At 38.1% G+C, this 6,212-nt stretch overlaps 1 protein-coding gene and 1 pseudogene across 1 annotated transcript in view; both read right to left on the reverse strand.

The window, feature by feature from the left end:
* The window catches only part of LOC105742448, an 11,278-nt pseudogene extending 5,680 nt beyond the window's left edge, over positions 1-5,598 (reverse strand).
* Positions 1-6,212, reverse strand: part of Gtf2e2 (general transcription factor IIE subunit 2) — a 103,440-nt gene that overhangs the window by 52,580 nt on the left and 44,648 nt on the right. The gene's annotated exons all lie outside the window — the stretch shown is intronic.

Genomic DNA, 6,212 nt, shown 5'->3' on the forward strand with positions numbered 1-6,212 from the left:
AAAAAAAAAAATCGGTGCCCCAGCCAGGTGTGGTGGTACATGCCTACAATCCCAGCATTCAGGAGGATGAGACAGGAAGATTCATAAATTCAAGGCCAGCCCTTGAATACAAAAATGATTAAATCTTTGTCAGATTTCTTCCCATTTATTAGATGATTTTTTTAAAATTTTATTTATTTATTTATTTTGTGGGTAGGTGGGTGGGTGTGTGTGTGTGGCCAGATCAGCCCACCTGGGGGCGGGGCTGGCTGGCATGTGGTGCTGGGGGACTGAACTGCAGTCCCTGTGCTTTGCTAAGCTTGTTCTAAGTAGGTGTTTTAGACCACTGAGCCATCTCACCAGCCCTATTAGATGATTTTTGATGTACATTTTGTATTTTGTTTCATTTTCTGGTTTTTCCTGAAAATTTACAAAAGCTGCTTTTTGTACACTAATCTTGTACAAAGACTGGCTTTACAACATACACTCTGACTACTGCATAAGCTAGCACATCCAGTACAACAGTGAAGCTGTGACAATTAGGTATCTATCCTTCTTTCCTGACTTATAAAAAAACACTGAGCTATATCATCACGAGTATAATGTTAAATCTAGATTTCCATACATACTCTCTTAACACAGAGTTTCTCATTTTATTTTAGTTAATTTTTATATTTTTTATGCATTTAGTACAGGGTCTACAGGGTCTCACTACCTAGCTCGGACTTGGAGTGATCCTCCTGTTCACAGCCTCCCAAATACTCGGATTACAGGCACCCACAACCACACCCAGTCTCAATCACCCTCTCAGCTGGCAGGCCCAGGGATCCAATCCCCAGCCCCTGTGTCTGCCTAAGTAGGCACTTTAATTTGCTGAGCTATTTGGCTGGCCCTTTAAATTTATTTATTTATTTATTTTTATTTTTATTTTTATTTTTTTGTGGAACCGGGGATTGAACTCAGACCCTTGTGCTTGCCAGGGAAGCGCTTATTCCACTGAGCCATCTCCCCGGCCCCTAAATTTTATTTTAAATGGAAAAAATAAAAACAATAAAAGTTTCAAAACAGGCTAGTGTGAGAGTAACAAACTGCATATTATCTTCATAGCTACTCAGAGTATAAGACACAGGCATGAAATAGTGTCAAACAGTATTAGCTCAAAACTTTGTCAATGAACTAACAGAAACAAGCTGTATAACTATCTTGTGTATAAATATATATTTTTTCCTTTTCCCATCCCAATTTCTCTTTGTATTTGAACATTTTCTTTCCTTTTCACTATATCCACTGTACATTTGGATCTCATTTACTTGTTCAGTTTCTCACACTAGTGAGACAATATGATGTTTACATATGTAGGCCTAATTTATTTTACTTACCAGTATGGTCTAGAGTTGTATCCATTTACTAATAAAAGTCCCAAGTTGATCCTTCTTTATGACCAAGTAATACTACATTGTATTAAAATTCACATCTTTTTATCCATTCCTCAGTTGATGGATATCTAGTTTGTTTTCTAATGGGAGTTTTAGGAACAGATTTGGTGCCAAATTCCTTTTCATTCACTAGTTCTTAACCATTTACTTTCTCAGCTTCTGAGAAGCATATCAAAAAGGTAGGGGTATAATTTAAAATCTCAGTCAGTACTAAAATATTCTATTTTTAATTCTTAGAAATTTACATGACTCAATAGCTCAGCAGACTAAAGCACCTGCTTAGGTAGAGCACAGCTACCAGGGTTCAACCCCTGGGGTATCATGATGGCCCCACCCCTGGGGAACGTTGAGAGGGCAACAGACTGGGTGTGGTGGCGCGCACCTATAATCCCAGTACTTAGGAGGCTGAAAAAAGAAGAATCACTACAAGTCTGATCTACATAGCGAGACCCTTCAGGCCCAATGCTAAATACATTTTTTTAAAAAAGAAATTTATGTAAGACTCGAAAAGATACACCCTGTGGGCCAGTTTATGGCAACTCGATTATGATTATAAAGATTTCCTGAAAACAATTTTGTGTCATTTTAAGTTACTAGAGTTCAGTGTACCTTCACACAATGCATCAAAACCTTTCACAAAACTTCCATTAGAATTAACTTATTCACGTAAACATGTATCTCTCAGCACTTAAAGGAATGGAACTGGTACCAAATTCTTTTTCATTCAATAAATAAGTAACATATCTCAAGATTTTTAAAAACTGTAGGAGGAAGAGACAGTTGTGTTTAAGATGGATTTTCACTTACAGTGAAATTTAATCTTAACTTTAATACAGACGTGATGCTGATCAACTATGTACTAATTACTGTGACAACTCATTGTGTCAACTTGAATAAGAAAATGCCTACCTAAACTGGATCAGCATAGTTTTGGGTGCAGCTGAAGGAATATACTGAAGACAGAAACCTCATCCTGGGTGTAAGCGAAGACAACCAAAAGGCTTGTAGTCTAAATAGAATAAATGGGACTAAAATAAGGAAAGCTCACTTCTGGTTTATCAGAGGAGCTCCAGTCTTCACCTTCACCTTGGCATCATCTCCTGCCGACAAGCAAAGACCCTTCAGTCTCCTGACGAGGACTCACATGGACACTACAGTGGCTCTAGGCCTCTGACTGGATCCTTTGGATCTCCAGTGCACAGACACTTTCCGCACTTTTCTACACCTGACTGCAGATGGCTACTGTAAGCTAATGATGGATACCTCACATTAAATCTGTTTAGGAAGCACCATTATAGATTTTGGTACTGGGAATGGCTGTAGAGAAACAGAATCATAAAGATGAAATTCTTTAATTGCTTTAGTGCAGTGGTTGTAAACTTTTCAGAGTTTCAATGATACAAAGAGTGCACTGCATGAATGCCATAGGTTGGCCAATTTGATGAGACCTAAAGATACAATGGTCTCTGGTACTGAGAGGAATATTGACAGTCCTTGGCATGAACTTTTAAATATGCAATGTAGATACATATGATTACCCTAATTCACTCCTTGTGAAATGTAAGGTATTCAGTGACACCATACATACTTCTAAATATTTTTGGCAGAATAGGAAATATAATGATGCTGACTGGTTGCTCTTAGCATCTCTGGACAAACTAGTGAAGGAAAATAATGAGCTCAAAACATCCATGGGAAAAGTCTTCTGTGAGAACAAACAGAGGAAAATAAGGAGCTCAAAAATTCAAATTCCCAGCTCCACATATACATAAAGAATTTAAGTTACTAAATGTGTCCTAGAAGAGAATGTCCTCTCCTTCAGTGGCAGGACTGAGATTACAGAAACCAAAATGCAAGTCCTCATTTTAAGTTTAATGCTCAGCCTCAAAGAGTATCTGAAGCAAAGTTGAGGGCATTGATCAGAAAAGTATGGGATCTCATAAGCTAAGATGGAGACATGTATGAGGATCCTGACAAGCTGAGCATGGTGAGATCCTAGACACTAATGAAATTATTTTGCCAGAGGAAGAGATTTCCCGACACACACTGGTGGAAAACGCATCGCCACTCCCATCCCATGGTGCTGGCCTTTCCTACTATTATGTGAGGAAAACAATCCTGTATTGACCAAACATGAAAATTCTGACACTCCTCAGGCCCCACCCTCACCACTCATTTTAGCCTCTGACCAAGGAACACATTTTACAGCCAAAAAGTAAGGCAGATCCTCACAGAATTTACTGGTCTTCCCATGTTTCCCACCATTCAGAAGCAGCTGAGTTGACAGAAAAAGTGAATGGTCTTCTAAAGACACAGCTATAGCACAAGCTATGTGGCAATAGCTTGCAGGGTTAGGACAAAGTTCTTCAACTATGGTACTATGTCTTCAACAGCAAGATTCTTAGATCTAAGAATGAAGGAGTGAAGTAGAAATAGTAGCACTCAACACTACCCCCAGTGATTCACTAGCAAAATTTTTGCTTCCTGTTCCCTCGACCTTACGTTCTGCTGGCTTAGAAGTCTTAGCTCCAGAGGGGAGAAGGCTTGCTCCAAAAAGCACAACAATGATACCACTGAACTAGAAGCTAAGATTTGCCCCTGGTCATTCTCCCTGGTCATTTTGGTCTCCTCATGCCTCTGAGTACACAAGTTAAAAAAGGAGTTACAATATTGACAGGAGTGATTGACTAAGATTTATCAAGGGGAAATTGGAATAATATTCCACTATGAAGGAAAAAAAGAACATACTTAAAGTACAGGAGATCCTTTGGAACTCTTCCTAGTGTTATCATGACCTGTTATTAAGGTCAGTGAGAAGCACCACAACCTAACTCAGACAGGATGACAAATGGCACAGAAACTTCAGGAATGAAGGTATGGGTCACTCCTCCAGGGAAAGAACCAAGACCTGCTGAGGTGTTTGCTACAGGCCAAGGAAATACAGAAACAAACAGAAGAAGGTAGTTCTAAATGTCAACTATGATCCCATGATTAGTTATAGACAAGATTGTAATTTTAAGTTTTATCCGAATGCACTATGTAATATAATGTTAACAGACTTAGTTATTTGATCTTAAGTATTGTTAAACCTATGCTATCATGTTCATGTCATCCAAAGAAAACTTGCTTTCCATTTTGGGAGGGAATCAGTGTGTTTCCATTTGTATGCAAGATAGTTGTAACATGTTAGGCATAATTATGAACTGGTCTTTGGAGACTATGGTTTAAAGAAGTGTGTACAGATGCCAAATTGCCCAAAGGATTAGGATACTGTAGTTAACTGATTGTATCAATCTGGGAGGGAAAAACCCAACTAAAATGAATCAGCATAGTTCTGGTGTGCCTGAAGAGATTTACTGAAGACAGACGACCTTCCCCTATGTGTGAGTGACACTAACCAATAGACTTGTTGCCAGAATGGAATAAAAGGGACTCAAGTAAGGAAGGCTCACTTCTGTTTCTTTGGAGGAGCTCCAGTCTTCATCTTTACCTTGGACACCGTGTCCCGGCAATCTGCACAAAACATCAGCACAGACCCTCCAGTGTTCTGATCTAGACTTGCGTGGGACACTACAGCAATCTCCAGACCTTCAACTGGACCATTCAGCTCTCTAGGGCTCAGACCTTTCACACTCTTCCACACCTAATTCTGCAGGCGGCCACTGTAAGCCAATCTTATAAATTCTTACATATTTGCATATCTTGCATTGTTTCTCTAGTAAAGCACTGATACATAGCAATTATAAAAACAAATCAAAAGATATTTTTAATTATAGACTTGAGAATACATGAAAAAAGATTTTGAAAGATAACTGATGAAAGATTTAAATCCTGTATAAGGATAAAACTCAATGACAGTAACAAAGGACATGCAAAATCAAAGATAGCTTCCAATTATTTAGATTTAATTTTATATTTTTAAATTAATAACATCTAGATTCTATTATATAAATTTAAATATGATATACTTGATTGAAATATTGTAATATGCCAAGAGTTCCATATTTCTGGTAACTAAACTTTTGGTTAAATGTTGCTAAACTTTAACTTAAATACTGCAGCTTAAATTTAAATATCTGCAAAGGCATATATAATTTTCACAAAGTGTTCTAAGGGACATCTGAATAAAACACTTGAAGATTACTCTTCTATACAGATACTTAATTACAAGTAACTCACCCATGTATGGGAAAACTACAAATAAGAGCAGGAAACTCCACTGCTGGACTCTCTCAATAAACTGAGAGTGTCAAAGGGATGCACTTTTTCTGGGTGTTCCCACCGAAAGTACAGTAACAGCAAATCCTTACTACTTACTTACTTCATATCAAATTTCATAATTTGATACTGAGAAACTATAAACTAATATATTTCTATTAGAAATCAAACACAGGGCTGGTGAGATGGCTCAGTGGTCTAAAGCACCTACTTAGAACAAGCTAAGCTCAGCAAAGCACAGGGACCACGGTTCAATCCCTAGCACCACATGCCAGCCAGCCCCGCCCCCTGGTGGGCTGAGCTGGCCACACACACACACAAAAAAAATAAAATTAAATTAAAAAAAAAAAAGAAAGAAATCAAACACAAACCACATTATTCAGGCATAATCAGATACCACAACCCCTAAATTAAAAAAAAAAAAAGCCTTAGTATGCTTAAAAACCTTAGCCAGGCATGTAGTGCACGCCTATAATCCTAGCACTTGGAAGGCTAAGGCAGGATGACTGCTGTCAGTTTGAGACCAGCCTGGACTATACAGTAAATTCAAGACCAGCATGAACCTTTTTTTTTTTTTTT

The sequence above is a fragment of the Octodon degus genome, unplaced genomic scaffold (assembly GCF_000260255.1).
Source record: "Octodon degus isolate 3935 unplaced genomic scaffold, OctDeg1.0 scaffold00053, whole genome shotgun sequence".
In the NCBI taxonomy this organism is placed as follows: Eukaryota; Metazoa; Chordata; class Mammalia; order Rodentia; family Octodontidae; genus Octodon; species Octodon degus.